Here is an 18253-nt window from a genome sequence, read left to right as displayed (position 1 = left end):
CCCTATCATCCAAATGGTATCCAGAACGTAGTTAGAAAACTGTTCTTCTCATCCAGTTTCACTTGCCATAAGTGTAATGGGAGGTGCTCCTATAGTGATAACCAGAATCCCAGGCTAATGTTCTGGGGAACTGCAGGGGGTGAAATATGAATTCAATAAAAATGTGGAATTAAAAGCAAGCCTAGTGGTGACCATATAACTGCCATCAGCTGTCGAAAAACAAACATAAATGTCCTTGACAGAAGGAAATATGCCTTACCTTACATGTGGTCAATATGTGACTAGACCCACAGCAATACTCTTACCCACCCTCTGAATAATTAGGGATTGGCAATAAATGCTTGCCTCGACAGTGACACCCAATATGCCATGATCAAAAAAAAAATTCCTTTGCAACAAGGGTATTCAAGAATCTTGCCCTGGCAAACTATAACAAGATTTTTTCAAGGGTTGGGTAAGTGAGTAGTAAGATGTTGTCAAAGCTCTATTGAGAGTCTTTGGATTGATGCGTACTCTTCATTTTCCAGATGATTTTCACTGGTACCCTGCGGCTAATCCTGACTGTAGAATTTGTAACTTTTTTGATTGTTCCCTTCTTGTGTAACTCTTCTATATCTCGTCTTTTAGGCTGGACTTGTTGGCAGCTGGAGCTTGCTTCTGCAGATGTTACTCTTATTCACTTTGAGTGATATTGACAAGGAAGACAAACACTTTGGTAATCTTCTAGGACCTGTCGGTAGGCAATGTCTTAGTGCCCTACGGAATAGAGTCAGAAAGCCATAGAGATTTACAGAACAGAAAAAGGTCCTTCAGCCCATCATGTCCACTCTAATTCAATTTTCCAACATTTGGCCCATAGCCTTGAACATCGTGTCATCAGAAATGTACAAGTAAGAACTTCTTAAATGTTATGGGGTTTGTGCCTCTAGTACCCTAAGGCAGTGAGTTCTAAATTCCCACCACCCTCTGGGTGAAAATGTTTTTCCTGACATCCTCTCTAAACATTCTGCCCCTTACCTTAAATCTATGTCCCCTAGTCATTGACTATTGAGAGGAAAAGTCTCTTCTTGTCTACCCTGTCTATGTACCTCTTAATTTTATATATCTGAATCATGTCCCCTCTCAATCTTCTCTGCTCTGAGGAAACCAACCACAGTCTGTTCAATCTCTCTTCATAACTGAAACTCTCCGGCCTAGACAACATCCTGGTAAATCTATTCTGTAACTTTTCTAGTGTTATCACATCCCGCCTATAATGAGGATTCCAGAAATGCACACATGTGGCCTAACTAACATTTATAATTCCAGTATAACCTCCCTGCTTTTAAACTTTATACTGTGCTGCAAATATCTTCTGGCAAATGCAGCATAACCAATAGTTATTACTCATCACTCAGTGACAGTTCCTAATCTATGATGATTCTGGACCGATAATCCCCTCAGGTGAAGAGAGGAATTGGCTCACTTCTTTATTAAACTTCTCCTTCCCTCAGTTGGTTAAAGCAAGGTTAACTTAATTTGAGAGATCCCTTCCCTTCTGGATACCTTTCCTCATACCAGTCCATTTATATTTTGCAAGGAACAAATTTAACTGGGCTTTCTCAGGTTAAGGAAGAATACAATTCTAGTAGTTATTAAAACATGAGGGAAAATAATAAAATGCAAAAGCAAAGGCACAGATTAGTATTGAGAAGTGAGGAAACATGTGGCCATTTTAAAGAAGGCGGCGAGATTAATTCTTAGCATGTCTGTGAGGAGTAGATAGTGAAACACTGTAGTTGTTAAGGTTAGAGTGGTGCTGGAAAAGCACAGCAGGTCAGGCAGCATCTGACGAGCAGGAAAATTAACGTTTCGGGCAAAAACCCTTCATCAGGAATGGAGACAGGGAGCCTCTTGGGTGAAGAGATAAGGGGTGGGTGGGGCTGGGAGAAGGTACCAAAGAGTACAATAGGTGAATGGGGGTGGGGGGGGGGGCGCACTTTAGTTGTTAAGCTGGGCGATTTGAATAAACTGACCTCAGCAGTTGTGCAGTTGGTCTGGAGATTGTTTGTTCTGCCAGTTAGCTGGATGGAGTTATCCTATTTCCTTTTCAATGGTGACTTTGCTGACTTGTGACTTGCTTCCAGCAATCAGCAAGAGAAATGGAGAGTTCTTTTAAACACTAGTGCAGGATGCGGAGACAAAGTTCTTCAGCTATGACCTCTGCAGGGAACTCCAGCCCAATGCAACTAGTACATCAGATTCGCACACCAAAACCCAATTGGTTGTTTTTTTTTAACCCCTTCTCTTGGGTATTACTGGAAAGAGAAAACAAATTATGTCTTCTATCAAGAACTACTTTCTTTTACCTCACGTCATGTCCATATACTGGGACATAATTCATTGGAGAAGGTACCTGCTGAAATGGTCATTGGCTTCCAATATCTCTGCAACCACTAGAGATTACAATTCATTTTTTGTGTCGAATGTCTTCCTTTGAAGTGTCTCTATCTGAAGTTTATTGACACCTGCCTGGTACAAGATTCCATGGTTTCTCTCAGGAATGAATATAATCCAGACAGGAATTTTCGAAGCAATTCTGAGAATTATATTCCTAGCCACCTTTGACTTGTAAGTCCTTTTACCAGCTTTTAAAACATATTGTTTGAAATTTGATGTGTCCATAACTGGAGCTGTAATCATGGCTATCCATTGTATTTTTGGACTTGCTGCGGCTGAGATTATTGGATTTTGCTTAATGTCTACTATAGCAACATTCTAACCATAAATTCTGTCTTCAGGTTTAGTTGTCCCCATGGGGTATCATTCCACCATTCAGGAGCTACATTTTAGGCTTTCCATCTTCAGCCGATTTGCATAGATCTGCAGGGCTCAAGATATTGCATGAAGCATTGGTTTCTATTTAGCACTTCATGTTCACTTGACACCCTCCTTCAGCAGTCAACATTTAATTGTCATGCACCATTTACCACCATTAGACCCCACAATGTCAACATTTTGAATAGAGTGATTCATCAGAATAGTTGGCTGACATCTCTCCAGCATCCATCTTTACAAGGTTGCTTTGCTTCTTTCTAGCCAAGCATATGCGTGCAAAGTGATTCTGCTACCCGCACGTAGAGATGTGCTTTCATCATACTGGACATGCTTTCTTTTCTTTTGTATCCTCTACATTTTGACATCTGCATTCTTCAAGTCTTTCAAGATTTTCCCAGGGCTAGTAATTGATAAGAGAATTGCTACTCTTATTTGTTCAGGCTTCTCATTCAGTTCTGTCGCTGCCTCATAGATTTGCTTCTGCGATTGAAAAAAAACATCCAATTCTGTCTCATGTTGTCTTTCATTTCCACAGCAGTAAGGACTGAAAAAATCACAGCCGTTCAGACTCACTCAGTTGTTCTAATTCTTCCTTGCTGGTGTTTTATAATAGTTAACTCCTAAAGCTCTGAAAAGCTGTATCATTTTAGCTGGAGTCTCCTGACACCATGTTTCATGTGTTTTAATGGATTCTGCTTAAATGGAAAGTACATACATTATAGCTCACACGATTATGGCAAGCTACAATTGTGCACAGCATGAATGTATTTTGTTGACGCACCTCATAAGCGAAGTACAGATGGGGGATTGTGACGTTAACAGCCATCCACAAGTAAATGAAGAGGTATCATTGTGTGACCTGATCAGAAAAGTGGACCATTGGCTGGAAAAAGAAGGCAGACTGCTCAGTGAACAATTTGCAAGAGTGGAGAGTGTATTGTATATGTGATGCATCAAATTAGCAGTGGTGGAGAATGCAGTTCGAAGGCACTGGTAGAAGGTTGGTCCAGGTAATTCCTGTCTGGTGGAGGATTGTAAGGGCTGGGGTGAGGTGGGGAACAGGGGCAGGGAAGTGATGGCTGTGGAATCAAGTTATAGTGGCTGAGTATAGATGATCAGTGGTCAAGGACAGTGCATTATCTAAGGGTCTGATAAGTACTGGCTCATGGTGGATAATTAATGTCTAAGTTGCAAGCAGAAGTTTGGAGATGGGGAGCAGGTGTGAGTGGGTGATCAGTCACTGGAGGATGAGCAGCTATAGAAAAGGAGGTGATTAGTGACTGGAAGGGTGACAGTGACTCATACTGGGGAGTTGCAAGGAAGTCTCCTGCTAATTTGCATATGTTCATGAGAGTACAGGCTTTATTGCAAATGCAAAGGACCAAATATCTGACTTGGACTTTGGTACTGCGTACTGAATACTGTGTTTGTCTTTAGAAACATGCCAGGACATGTGTTTCCTCCCTCCCAAATTGGGGCTTAGAATGCCATCCAACACCTCATAAATGGTATTTGCAAGGAGGTGGGAATAAAAACTAAGATCCGCCTTACTAATGTTAATAGAATAGATGATTGAGAATTTTGTAAAACAGGGTCATTTTATGCTTTTTCAAAACTGAGTTTACTTCCTTAGATCATTGTTAAAATTTCTAGCACTAATTTCTTGGAAGCAATCATGAGAGATTTTGATATTTGATCCCCTTTCCGTGGGAAGTTCTGGATGATCATATATTTTATACATCACAACTGCTTCCATTACCTCTATAGTTTGACCTCTTTCAGCCCTTACCTCACACTCACTGCTGCTGAAAACATTATACAGGCTTTTGTTATCTCTGGATTAAACGTTTCCAAAGTTCTTCTCACTGACCTCGACAACTGTATTCCAACTTTTGAAAACTGGTTCTGTGCATCCTGTCCTACAGCAAATTTGACTATTTTCTTTCTTCTGGGGACTCTCCATTGGCTCTCTATCTTACAACACGTTGACCTAACTATTCTGCATAAGAATGGAATCCCTATTTCATATCCAGATCAGAGGGGACATTGCATATTACTGACCTGCAATGTTTGAACATATCTTCCAAATGAGGATCCTTCAGAAGTTTCCAAAATTAGGAATCTTCTCAGATAGGATCACAGGAATTCTATATAGTCAACAGATTTTATTTAAAAAATGGACTTCTGTATTCTGGTAAGCGAGCACAATTAAAATCCAAAGCCTCCTTGAGAGAATATAGAGTGAAGATAAGTGAGTGAGGAGTAAGGTGGAAGATGGGAGGGTGTGGGTGTATGGTGACTGATAGATGAGCAATTAGAGTGATATGTGGGCAGTCAGCTCAGATGGTGAGGGTGGGTCCAAGCATTAGGGCAGGTGATCAAATTGGGATGGTTGTCCATTGTGGGATGGGAAAAGTTTAATAGTATAGTTATCCAGAGACTTAGAATTACTTTTAACCTTCTAACATTTTCTGGATATCTATCTAGGTGAATGAGATGAAATCTTACAAAACCTACAACTCTAGCTTAGAAGTGAGTTGTGGACTTTATTGGAAGGTTCTAGATGGAGTGTTGTTGCCTATTGAATGTTTAAATCCCAAGCAACTGGGAAATTTCCCAAGCAACTCTGTTGCAGTCAGTGCATTGGGACTGACCATCTCAAGACCAGAAGACCTGGGCTGTTGAAATTAAAATCCTCATCTTAACTTTAAAAAAGTCTCCAATGTCATCATCCTTTCCTTTTTCGACAAGCATTCCAGCTCTATGTCCTGAATCTGTGCTTTTTAATCCTCCCACTCTGTCTGGTTTTACTCACACCACCCCACCCCTGGGAATTATATCATTTCTAATCTCCTTTCTGAAAGCCTAACATTTTCAGTCATCTCTCCTAAATCTTCTGAGCTGTTTGATGTTAATTTCACCTTTATGAAAAGTTTACTAAGTTAACAACACTATATAAATGTAATATTGCTACAGTTGTTAACCTCTTTGATTAAAAGGGAAAAGAAAGAATGCAATAAGTTAGCTGGAACTAAGTGAATTGAAACTTTACCAGAATTAAATGACACAGGTCACTGTTTATGGAGTTACTTGTATGAGCTTTCACCAAATGCCAGCATCCTAATAACTGTTTCTAGAAGTTTTCATTAGTATGTAATACATATAATTTATAACATAATAGCTAATTAATGCATTTCCTTAAGGCAGGGCATTTTAACCTTTGTTATGCTCTGTATTCGTTACTATAAATCTTCAAGCTTGTCTGGGATAGCACAAAAGAAATTATACTATTCCATAAACCCACATAGAAGTATGGAAGTAAAAGTCAGTTTCCTAAATTAATGATTAATTCATTTAGTTGCAATCAGCGGAAGTTTTGCCTTGTTGAAAAGACATGTATATTCTTGGTGCCAGCGTAATAGTCAATGTCCTGATGGAAATGTAATGAGACAGGACTGCAGAGACTCCCATTTGGAGCGGCAGGAGTCCAGAAGGACTTTGCCTTCTTGTTCAACAAATATTCAGGACAGCCAAGCACTTAACTTGCATGCTGCACTCAACCCTGGAATTTCCACAGGAGTAGCTAGAAACATGGCTCCCAAAGCAGATTAGTACACCTCTCATCCGCCAATGTAAGATGTGGTGACAGCTTAGGCAAAAAACTTGTGTAACCCATTGACAGTGTAATCATATTAATTGATAGTGATATCAATTATAAAATCTCCTGTTGTTTAAGCAATGTTATAGACTACAGTGATTTTGATTTTAACTCTCCTTGCCCAGTGAAATGGTAGTATGCAGCATTTATAATTAAGCTGAGCTGCATACTGAGTGCAGAAGCTCCATTCCAACCCAACACCAATTGATCTTTACTGACTTTAAATGTGGCTTAGGTTCCTGCTAAAGCCAGGTTAAAACACAGGGGAATTCCCTTGTTGTCAGCCGATAGTAAAACGAGGTGAAAGGCAGAGATGAACCTAATTTGCAATCACTCTTAAATTCATAATTTGATTTGATTTATTATTCTCATTATGTACTGAAATACAGTGAAACGTATTGTTTTGAGAGCTAAACAGACAAATCATACCTTACATAAGTACATCAGAGTAATAGAACAGCATGCAAAATACAGTATTTCAGCTGCAGAGAAGGTGCAAAGAATGATCAACTCTAATACATGAGAGGTCTGTTCATAAGACTGATCCCAGCAGGGAAAAAGATGTTCTTAAATCTGTTGGTATCTGGTTTTCAACTTTTGTACGTCCTGCCTGACAGAAGAGGGTGGAAATAATATAACCAGGGAGCGAGGGATCTTTGGTTACATTGGCTGCTTTTCTGAGGCAATAGGAAATGTAGACGGAGTCAATGGAAGGAAGGCTGGCTTTCGTGATGGACAAGGCTGTGTTCAAAACTCTGAAATTTCTTGCAGTCTTGGGTAGAGCAGTTGCTGCATATTACTGCAAACTACATAAATTTCTCTATTCCTTCATCTAAGTCATTAATTTATATAGTGAAAGACTAAGGCTTCAGTACTCTTACCTGTAAGAAGTTACCTGTCAGAACCCAATCAATGACTGTTTACTTTGTCACTACATTTTCTCTCGTACTTGGTGACCCCAATTCCATGCATTTTCAAGCTTGATAGTTATGGTGTAGGTTTGCTTGCTGAGCTGGAAGGTTCACTTTCAGACATTTTGTCACCATACTAAGTAACATCTTCAGTGAGCCTCCAGATGAAGCACTGGTGGTCTGCCCGATTCCTATTTATATGTTTAAGTTTCCTAGGGTTGGTGATACCATTTCCTGTGGTGACATCATTTCTTATAGTGATGTCATTTCTTAAACACAGTCTGCTGATTTCTGAGCAACAAACCCAAACAAGCAGACAACGCATATCCAGAAATCCTAGTCACTCTCCACCACATCAAATACATCTCAGAAATGGCTGCCAGTCTACTCAGACCCCTTGGCATCATTGTAGCTCACAAACCCACTAACACACTAAAACAACAGCTAATGAACTTGAGGAAGGACACCACTTCGACTGGGACAACACATTTATCCTAGGACAAACCAAACAGACACATGCATGAGAATTCCTAGAAGCATGGCATTCCAACTGGGAATCTATCAACAAACATTTTGACTTGGATTCCATTTACCACCCCCAGAGAAAAAGAACAGGAAATGGCATCACCATAGGAAATGATGTCACCACAGGAAATTACATCACCAACCCTAGAAAACTCAAACATATAAATAGAAAGTGAGCTGCACCAGTGCTTCATTCAGAGTGTCACTGATGATTTACCTAGTATGGTGATGAAACGTCTGAAAACGAACCTTCCAGCTTAGTGAGCAAACCTACATCCAGAACCTCAAACTGAGCTGCAAATCTTCTCAAAACTCAATAATTATCCTTTGCACCATCTAAAAATTCAGAGAAACATGCATTGACTCTCCTCTATCATGCATTGTGAGTTTAAAAATGTCAGCAGGACTCATTAATCCATACTCACTTTCTAATCAGCTAATACTTTTTCAAATGCTTAGCAAGTCTGAATGTGGAATCCTGTAACCTTTTGAAAACTGACATTGAATTGGCAGGTCTATAATTCCTTGGATTATCCATTATTTCTTTTTTACATCATGGAGGCATTTTGGACATTTTCAATCTAATCAAATTCATAATTCTAAAGATCTCTGGAAAATTATGACAATATATCTATAATTATTCCTCCCCTTTTTATTTTAATACCTTGAGGTAATAAAAAGTCCCGGTGATTAATTTATCTTAGGTCACATTATTTACTCCAATATCTTCTCTCATTTACAATAAATTCACTAAAGTTCCTCCCATTGAGTTATTTTTAGATTCCCTTGTATTGCTTGAATTCATCTTCTTTCTCAGTTATGAAATGGATTCAAAGTACTCAATGAGCATATTATGGTTGCTATTTATTAAGACGAATAATAGGTTTCATGTCTTGAATGAGCTAATATTCCTTTTCATCACTATTTCTCGTTATATAATTGTGCAAATTATTTGTAACCAACTATTCTATTGCTTGCTGGCATTCTTTTGCCATCTCCTTCTACATTCTACAGTGCTCTGGCTTTCTCCTTTTTCTAGTATTCATGTAAATATTTTCTTTAAGCTTGATGTTCCTAATCACGCTTGTTAATCATGGTTTCTTAACTACAAAAGGTGAGCCTTCAATTTTGAAAAGGTGTGTATTGGTTTTATATTGTGCCAAATGCTCCCCCTGCCTGTTTATCATTTTATCTTTTAATAGCTCAGCTCAGGTTACTTCAGGTTGACTCAATGGACCAACTGGCCTGCTTCCACATTGTAGGCAATCTATGATTCTATGATTCTATATGGTTCATAGCTTCAAAGTTTGTCTAAAATAAATTTAAATTCCTAGTTTTCCTATTCCTTCACTCTCTCAGTCCTATTATGGTCACTATTCCTAAGATATTCTCAGACCTTTAAGACTTTCTTATCAGCAGATTAGCTTGCAGCTCCAGTTCACCAGAGAGATTGTTAATCTGTTGTCTAAACTGTGCACGAGGCATAGCAGCCCAGCTCGAGTCAATTTGTTGTGAACCTTTGCATCTGGTGAGGCACAGATGCTCACTTTGTAAAAAGCAATCAATTTGTAATTTTTCTAATGGGTACCACAGCCGAACAAAATGAAAGGGCTTTGGCTTCACCACCATTACAAGCTTCCTACAGCTGCTGAACACTTGTTGGCCTCACGTAATTGTCCTGTGTTTTCCATATGTAGACCCTAGTCAATTTGTGAAGAGAAATAGCTACCACTACCAGAATGTGTTCCCACAGGCTACAGATTATGCAGGACCATATCAGGTTTCCTGGGAGGTGTCATGATGCCTTGCTTCTCTACCAATCCTCAATCCACACCATCATCCCTTTTCCCAATGGACAACACTTGCTGACATGGAGACCGTACAAATACTAAAGGTGCGCTAGTAAGTAATGTCAGAGTGAGAGAAAATAGGAAAAAGACAGAATTAATAGTTCTGTATGTGAATGCATTCATAACAAGATAGGTAAGTAAATGGCACAAATAAAAATAAATAACTATGATGTGGTAACCATTACAGAGATACAAATGCAGAGTTACCATGGCTAGCCCTTCAATATTCAAGAGTATTTAACATTTTGGAAGGAAAGGAAGAAAGGAAACAGAGATAGGGTAAGTTCTGTTATTACAGGGTGGGCTCAATAGAGTAGTTTTAAATTATCTTAGTTTAGAGATTCAAGTAGTGTAGAATCAGTTTAGATGGAATTATGAATTGCAAAGGGAAGAAGTCATTGGTCAAAGTAATTAATCTGACCCCTGACAAATGCTATATTCCTCAGATACTGGAACAGTTTGTTTTCATATGCAGTAAGATGTTGACAACGTTATGCTTTGCTTGATAAGAGACAAATAACATTTTCACCACACAACTGCTAACCAAAGACCATCTCAACAAAAGAGAATCTAACCATCTCCCCTTGACATTCAATTACATTCCCACCGCTGAATCCCCTACTATCAATATCCTAGGGTTAAAATTGATCAGAACCTGATTTGGACCAGCCATATAAATGCCACAACTCCAAAAACAGGTCAAGGGCAGGAATTCTGATATGAGTAAATAATCTCCTGACTCACCAAAACCTATCCGCCAACTACAAGCCGCAATACAGGATGGTGATGGAATGCTCTCTACTCACCTGGATCACTTGAGTTCTGTTTGCACTCAAGAGGCTTAGCACTAGTGAGGACAATGCAACAATGCAACACATAGAGTTGTGGGCGGCACGGTGGCACAGTGGTTAGCACTGCTGCCTCGCAGCGCCGGAGACCCGGGTTCAATTCCCGCCTCAGGCGACTGACTGTGTGGAGTTTGCACGTTCTCCCCGTGTCTGCGTGGGTTTCCTCCGGGTGCTCCGGTTTCCTCCCACAGTCCAAAGATGTGCAGGTCAGGTGAATTGGCCATGCTAAATTGCCCGTAGTGTTAGGTAAGGGGTAGATGTAGATGTAGGGGTATGGGTGGGTTACGCTTCGGCGGGGCGGTGTGGACTTGTTGGGCCGAAGGGCCTGTTTCCACATTGTAAGTAATCTAATCTAATCTAAACCTTTATGACTGGCACTACATCCACAGCATCAAATATTCAATCCTTTCATCCCCAATGCAGAGTGACAACAGTGCACCATCTGTAGGATGCACTGCATACACTATATGTATTGGTTTATATAAATGATTTAGACTTGAATGTAGGAAGGTTGATCAGTAAGTTTGCAGATTATGCAAACATTATTGAGGCAGTAAGTTGGAAGGATGATAGCTTCAAACCACAAGAGGATATACATGAGCTGGGCAGATGGGCTGATCAGTGGCAAATGGAATTCAATCTGGATAAATGTGAGGTGTTGCCCTTGGGAAGGAAAACAAGGAATAGATGATGAAGATCTTGGGAAGCATTGAGGATCAAAGGGACCTTGGTGTCTATGTACACCAGTCCCTTAAGTTATCAGGACAGGTTTTATCCTTGCCTTTATTAGCCAACACATAGAGTTTAAAAGCAGTGAAGTTATGATGGAACTGTATAAACATTGGTTAGGCCACAGCTAGAGTACTGTGTGCTTTCATAGAATCCACATATCGGAGGACTGTGATAATACTGGAGAAAGTGTAGAGGAGATTTGCCAGATTGTTGCCTGGATTGGAGAGATTTGGGCAGACTGGAGTTGTTTTCCTTATAGCAGAGTTGATTGAAAGGAGACATGATTGAGATGGGTAAAGTTATGAGAGGCATAGAAAAGATAGACAGGAAGAGATTTTCTTCTTGTTAGAGGGACTAATGGCAAGGAGACAAAGATTTAAGGTAAGGGGCAGAAGTTTGAGGGGAGATGTGAGGAAAATCATTTTTACCCAGCAGATGGTGGGAATTTGAAACTCACTGATATTAGGGTGCTAGAGATAGAAACCTTCACAACAGTTAGGAAGTATTGAGATGTGCACTTGCAATGCCGAGGTATACAAGGCTATGAACCAAGTGCTGGAATATGGGATTGGATTAGTTAGATAGTTGTTTTTGACCAGTGTGGACGTGATGGGCCTGAAGGCCTTTTTCTGCACTGTAGATCTCTATAACTCTCTAGGACCAAGGCTCCTTCAGCAACACCCTCCAAACCTACCACATCTATCACCAGAAAGCTCAAGGGCAGCAAGTGCACCAGCAAGTTCCTCAACAAGCCACATCTCATTCCTTCTCAATCTCTCCCTTTGCCTGAGGTGTGGAGGTCATCAGGTTAAATTACCACCAATTGTCTCTTTTGAAAGAGAGTAGCTACATGGTCTAGTAGAGCTATGGTGACTTTACCTCAAGTCCCAACTATTTATAATCTAGATTAATGACTTGGATGCAAGTACAGAATACACTATAACCAAATTTGCATTGGCAGATGGAATTTAATAAAGGCAGGAGTAAAGTTCTTCATTTTGGTTGTAAAATTAGAAAGATAACATATTATCTAAATGGAAAGAAACTGCAAACTGTTTTGGTGTAAAGGGATCTGGGTGTCCTTATGTATCACAGTAAATTAATATGCAGGTACAGCAAGTAAAGGTAAGGTAAGGTCACCATAGTCTTACTGGACAACAGGGCTGCTCTCTCATTAGAGATGACTGGTGGTGATTTAACCTAATGCCACAAAGGCAGGTGGAACTTTGACTATTATTGCTAAAGGATCAAAATATAAAAGAACGGAAGTGTTGCTGCAGCTGTACAAGGCATTAGTGAAACTTTCCATGATATATTGTGTAATGTTTTTGTCTCCTTCCTTGAAGATGGATGTAATTGTATTGGAGACAGTTCAGAGGAGGTTCACTCGACTGATTCCAAGGTGAGGGACTTATCTTGTGGAGAAAGATTGAGCAGTTTTGGCTGATCCACTCTGGAATTTAGAAGAATGATAGGAAACTTAATTGAGGTTTGTAAGATGCTAACCAGATGGATAAAGTAGATGCAGAGAGGATAATTCCTCTTGGAACAATCTAGAATAAGAGCTCACATTTTCAGAATAAGGATTAAAGTAGGGATGATGAGAAATGAGAAATGACTTTTCTCAAAAGGTTAGGAATCTGTTCACTAACTCAGAGTACATTGGATGGCACGACTTAATTTAAGGAGGTGATAGGCAGAGTTTTAATTAGTAATCACTGAAGAATTATGGAGCTTGGACAGGAAAATGGAGCTGAGGGTGATGAGATCAGCCATGATTGTATTGAAGATGGAGCAGATCTGAAGGGTTGAATTGCCTATGCCTGCTCCTAGTCTTTTGTTCCTATGCAGTGGCAAACCTCTAACTGGCTCTCCAATTCTGTACACCACTTCTGCCCCATATACAGAAATAGTTTCAGTGCACCGTCACCAATATCCCTCTTGTGTTTGCCTACGTATTTTCCCCTGAGGCTGTCTTCATTGTCCTGGTCACCATCAAGTTGTTGGAACTTAGTGGCCTGCTAATAAAAATGATTGAATGCAAGATTGTTTTGTGCTTTCATAAGAGAAATAAAATGGATGTAAATATAAATATCCATTTATTATGCTTTAATTTTACCAATGATTAGATATGATCTGTATGATTTATTACTTAAAGAAAGAATGGAAAAGGCCAGATGCCAATTGGTTACAGTGACTTAGATTATTGGTTCATGACAGCATTCAGATATACCTGCCACTCTGGATGATAAACTTAACTTGCTTTATAATAAGCCATACTATTATTATGCATTACATTATTTTAACATACCTTCCTACAACAATAGTATATTTGCTTTCACAAATGTGTGCCTGGAGGCAATGGACCGAGAGAACTGGCTATGAATTGAAAACATTTCAAAAAACTTCTGGAATAAAGCCTAGGGTGATATTGACCTGGAAAGTTTACTTGTTTTCCTCTTTGTATGAAAACCATCAGATGAATTGTTTACTTTGTTTTTCATCTATCTTACACCACTTCTGTGCTCCATGCTCTGGTATGTTGATCCATAACAAATGTTACATTCAAATAAGAAAAGCATGCAAATATCAAAGGGTGTTTATGAGAAGAAAAATGCTTTTGAGGGAAGCAGTAAAAAGGTGTGTCTCTTTCAGGTAGAGGTTACAAAAATAGCCCTTATCCAAGCGCTAATAAAGTACACCATGATTTTTACTGCAACTGATGAATGGAGCTGACCTGTCCGATGAATTTCAAAAGGAGATTATAATCAAACCAAAAAAATAAATCTACGCACTGAGGCAGATTGGGAACAGAACCAAGTGTCAACTGTCCTCCCGCCCCCACGCATTGTAGTTCGAAAACAGTAACAGCATGTTTGTGGAGATGACTCAACTTCCTCTGATTAAAAAAAGAGAACACTTTCCATGCACATAAAACAATGAGATAATATTCTTATCCCACGTTGGAACATCTGCCAATGCCACATCCCAAACTTTGTTACACAGCTCAGTAACAGATAGTAAAGCGAAAATGCCTCTTATTCTGCAAGTTGACTTTGAATAGTGGAAGAACAGGTGCCAACATAGAAATACAAATCAATAATTTGCTTGTGTTCCACAGTCACAGGGATTCTGCTCAAAGCTTTCTTTCAAGGGATTTGGATACGTAGCTTTTAGCAGCTTCCTCTACAATCAATAGTGGAAAGGCAGATGAATCGAGTTTGAGGATCTCCATTTCCATGGGTATTTTCTTTCTGAGTAACTGCTGGTGAAAAAATAAACTATGTCTTGTCTCCTTCTGGTAGTCTGTGGTTGGATTTGCCATGATGAATCAGCTGCTGAGAACAAATAAAAAGACCTCTCTTGGCACTGTTGTTGAATAATAACAAAGCTAACAATAAGCTGAAATGAGTCAGATTCTGGGCTTCTTTAGCTAGAATTTTAACCCTTAGAATGTGATCAAGGTCTGGAATATATGCCATGGATCCCAGAATTGAAAAGTTTTTAAATTTGTAAACCATACTTTATGAGTTTGTAGCAAACTGAATTACTATCATAACATTGCAACGTAGAATCAATATTAGAGTGTGAAATTGTTTCTTTCATTTCAGTAATGTTAAAAATTGAATATATTTTTGATGGTACATTTAAGACAATGTTACTAAAATGCTCATTTATTACATTAAAATCTTTTAAATCTGGAAATGTTATTTTCTGATCACTTTGTGAAGAATGTTGTGATCACATAAACATGTTCCCTTTGAGTAAGGGACTTATTGGACTCACATATTGGGCACTGTTATTACTGAGGATTGGGACATTAATGTAATTGCTTTCTCTCAATAATTGTTTAATTGTCCACTGGCCTTCATCCCTGATTAACACTTAAAGTGTTGTTTCAAATAAGAAACAAATCACTTATTGCTCCATTGTTCATTTTCATCTTATCTTATTTACATATTTCATCCTCTATGTTTTTATAATTTTAGCATTATTTTTCCTTGATCTCTGTCTGGCATAATGTAATTTATCATGTAAATGACTCCAACATGAAAAAAAAGCCTTTAATTAGTCAGAAATTACTTTGACCAGTTGGTTCCAGTCAATTGCTCTGCAAATGTTTGAAAATGATGGTTGAGATTGAGATGATTAAAGTTAAGATTTTGTTTTATTCATTTGTGGGAGGTGGGCATCATTGGCTGGTCAGCATTTATTGCCTGTTCCTAGCTGCCCTTGAGCTGCCTTCTTGAACCACCACAGTCCACCTGCTCTTGGTTGATAAACAATGTTGTTAGGGACAGAAGTCCAGGATTTTGACCCAGTAATAGTGACAGATCAGTGAAATAATTCCAAATCAGGACAGTAAGTGGCTTGGAGGAGAACTTGAAGGTGGTGGTGTTCCCATACATCTGCTGCCCTTGTACTTTTAGATGTAAGTGATTAGATTCCCTACAGTGTAGAAACAGGTCATTTGGCTCAACAAATCCACACCAACCCTCCAAAGAATAACTCACACAGACCCATTTCCCTCTGACTAATGCAACTAACACGATGGGCAATTTAGCATGGTCAATCTACCTAATGTCTACATTTTTGGACTTTGGGAGGAAACCAGAGCACCCGGAGGAAACCCATGCAGACATGCAGAGAGTGTGCAAACTCCACACAGACAGTCGCCAGAGACTGGAATTGAAGCCAGGTCCCTGGTGCTGTGAGACAGCATGCTAACCACTGAGCCATTGTGCTGGCTTAAGAGATCATGAATCTGGATGGTGCTGTCTGATGAACTTTGGCGAATTTCCACGGTGCAACTTTTACATAGTACACACTACTGCTATTGAGTATTGGTGGTGGATGGAATGGATGTCTGTGGACGTAGTGCCATTTAAGCAGGTTGTTTTGACCTGAATGATGTCAAGTTTCTTGAGTGTTGATGGAGCTGCACCCATTCAGGCAAGTGGACAGTATTCCATCACACTCCTGACTTGTGCCTTGTAGATGGTGGACAGGCTTTGGGGAGTCAGGAGGTGAGTTGCACAATGCAGCATTCCTAGCCTCTGACCTGTTCTTGTAGCCACTGTGCTTGTGTGGTGAGTCCAGCTGAGGTTTTTTTTGTCAATTATAACCCCTGAGATGTTGGTAATGGGGGAATTCAGTGATGGTAACACAATTAAATGTCAAGGAGTGGTGATTGGATTGACTGTTATTGGTCATTGTCATAACCTGGCATTTGTGTGGCATGAATATTACTTACCACTTGTCATCCCAAGCCTGGATATAGTCCAGAGCTTGCTGCATATGAGCATGGAGTGCTTCAGTATCTGAGGAGTCTCAAATGGGGGTGGAGACTGTGCAATCATCAGCGAACATCCCCACTTCTGACCTTTTGATGGATGAAAGTTCATTGACTAAGCAGCTGAAGATGGTCAGGCTTAGTACACTACTCTGAGGAACTCCTGCTAAAATGTCCTGAAGCTAAGATGAATGACCTCTAACAACCATGACCAGCTTCCTATGTGTAAAGGTATGACCCCAACTACCAGAGAGCTTGCCTCAGATAGCCATTGATTCCAGTTTTGCCAGCGCTTCTTGATGCCACAGTTGGTCAAATGCAGCCTTGATATCAAGGGCTGTCACTCTCAACTCGCCTCTGGAACTCAGCTGTTTTGTCCATGTTTAAACTAGCAATGTAATGAGGTCAGGAGCGGAGTGATCCTGGCAGAGCTCAAACTGGGTGTCACTGAGCAGGTTATTGCTGAGCAGGGGCTGCTGGATAGCACTGTTGATGATATTTTCCATCACTTTACTGATGATTGCAAGTAAACTAATCGGCTGGGTTGCAGTTCTCCTGCTTTTCTGTACAGGACATAACTGGGCAATTTTCCACATCATCAGGAAGATGCCAGTGTTGTAACTGTACTGGAAGAGCTTGGCTAGGGGAACAGCAAGTTCTGGAGCACGAGTCTTCAGTACTATTGCTGGAATGTTGAAGGGCCTGTAGCCTTTGCAAGTATCCAGGGTCTCCAACTGTTTCTTGATATCACATGGAGTGAATCAAATTGGCTGAAGACTGGTATCTGTAATGCTGGAGACCACTGGAGGAAGCCAAGATGGATCCGCCACTTGGCACTACTGACTGAAGATTGCTGTGAAAGCTTCAGCCTTATCTTTTGAGCTGATGTCCAAGGTTGTTCCATCATTGAATAATTGAATCCTCCTCCTTCAGTGAATTCTTTAGTTGTCCATCACTATTCACGACTGGATGTGGCAGGATTGCAGAATTTAGATCTGATCCTTTGGTTCTGGGATTGCTTAGCTCTGTGTATCAGTTGCTGTTTATTTTGTTTGTGGTATGCAAGTTGTCCTACTAGGTAGCTTCACCAGGGTGGCACCTCATTTTTAGGTATGACTGGTGCTGCTCCTGACATGTCCTCCTGCACTCTCCAATAAATCAGAGTTGATCCCCTGGCTTGATGGTAATTGGTTGAGTAGAGGATATGCTCACCCATGAGGTTACAGATTGTGCTGGAGGACCAGTTGGTGGCCTGCAGCACCAGATCAAGATGATTTTTTAGAGACTTAAACCTTCACAGGAATTTAACATTTAAAATGGAGATCCATTACACTGGCAGAGTATTATTTTCTTTAGTTACTCATTGATCATGGAGGTGGCCGATATTAGCAAGGTCAGCACTTATTGCCAATGGTCAATGCTCTTGAGGAGGTGGTAGTGGTGTTATACCATTTCACCTGTTGTGGTCTCTGTGGCACAGATACACCTAAAGTACAGTTTGGTAGGAAATTTCAGGATTTTGTCCCAGCAGCAGTACAGGAACTGTGGTGTATATCCAAATCAGGAAAGCATGTAACTTGAAGATGGAAATGTTCTCATTCATCCACCACATTTTCCTT

The sequence above is a fragment of the Chiloscyllium punctatum genome, chromosome 11 (assembly GCF_047496795.1).
Source record: "Chiloscyllium punctatum isolate Juve2018m chromosome 11, sChiPun1.3, whole genome shotgun sequence".
NCBI classification, from domain to species: Eukaryota; Metazoa; Chordata; class Chondrichthyes; order Orectolobiformes; family Hemiscylliidae; genus Chiloscyllium; species Chiloscyllium punctatum.
The sequence above is the reverse complement of the archived record's forward strand: the minus strand, read 5'-3'. Positions refer to the sequence as shown.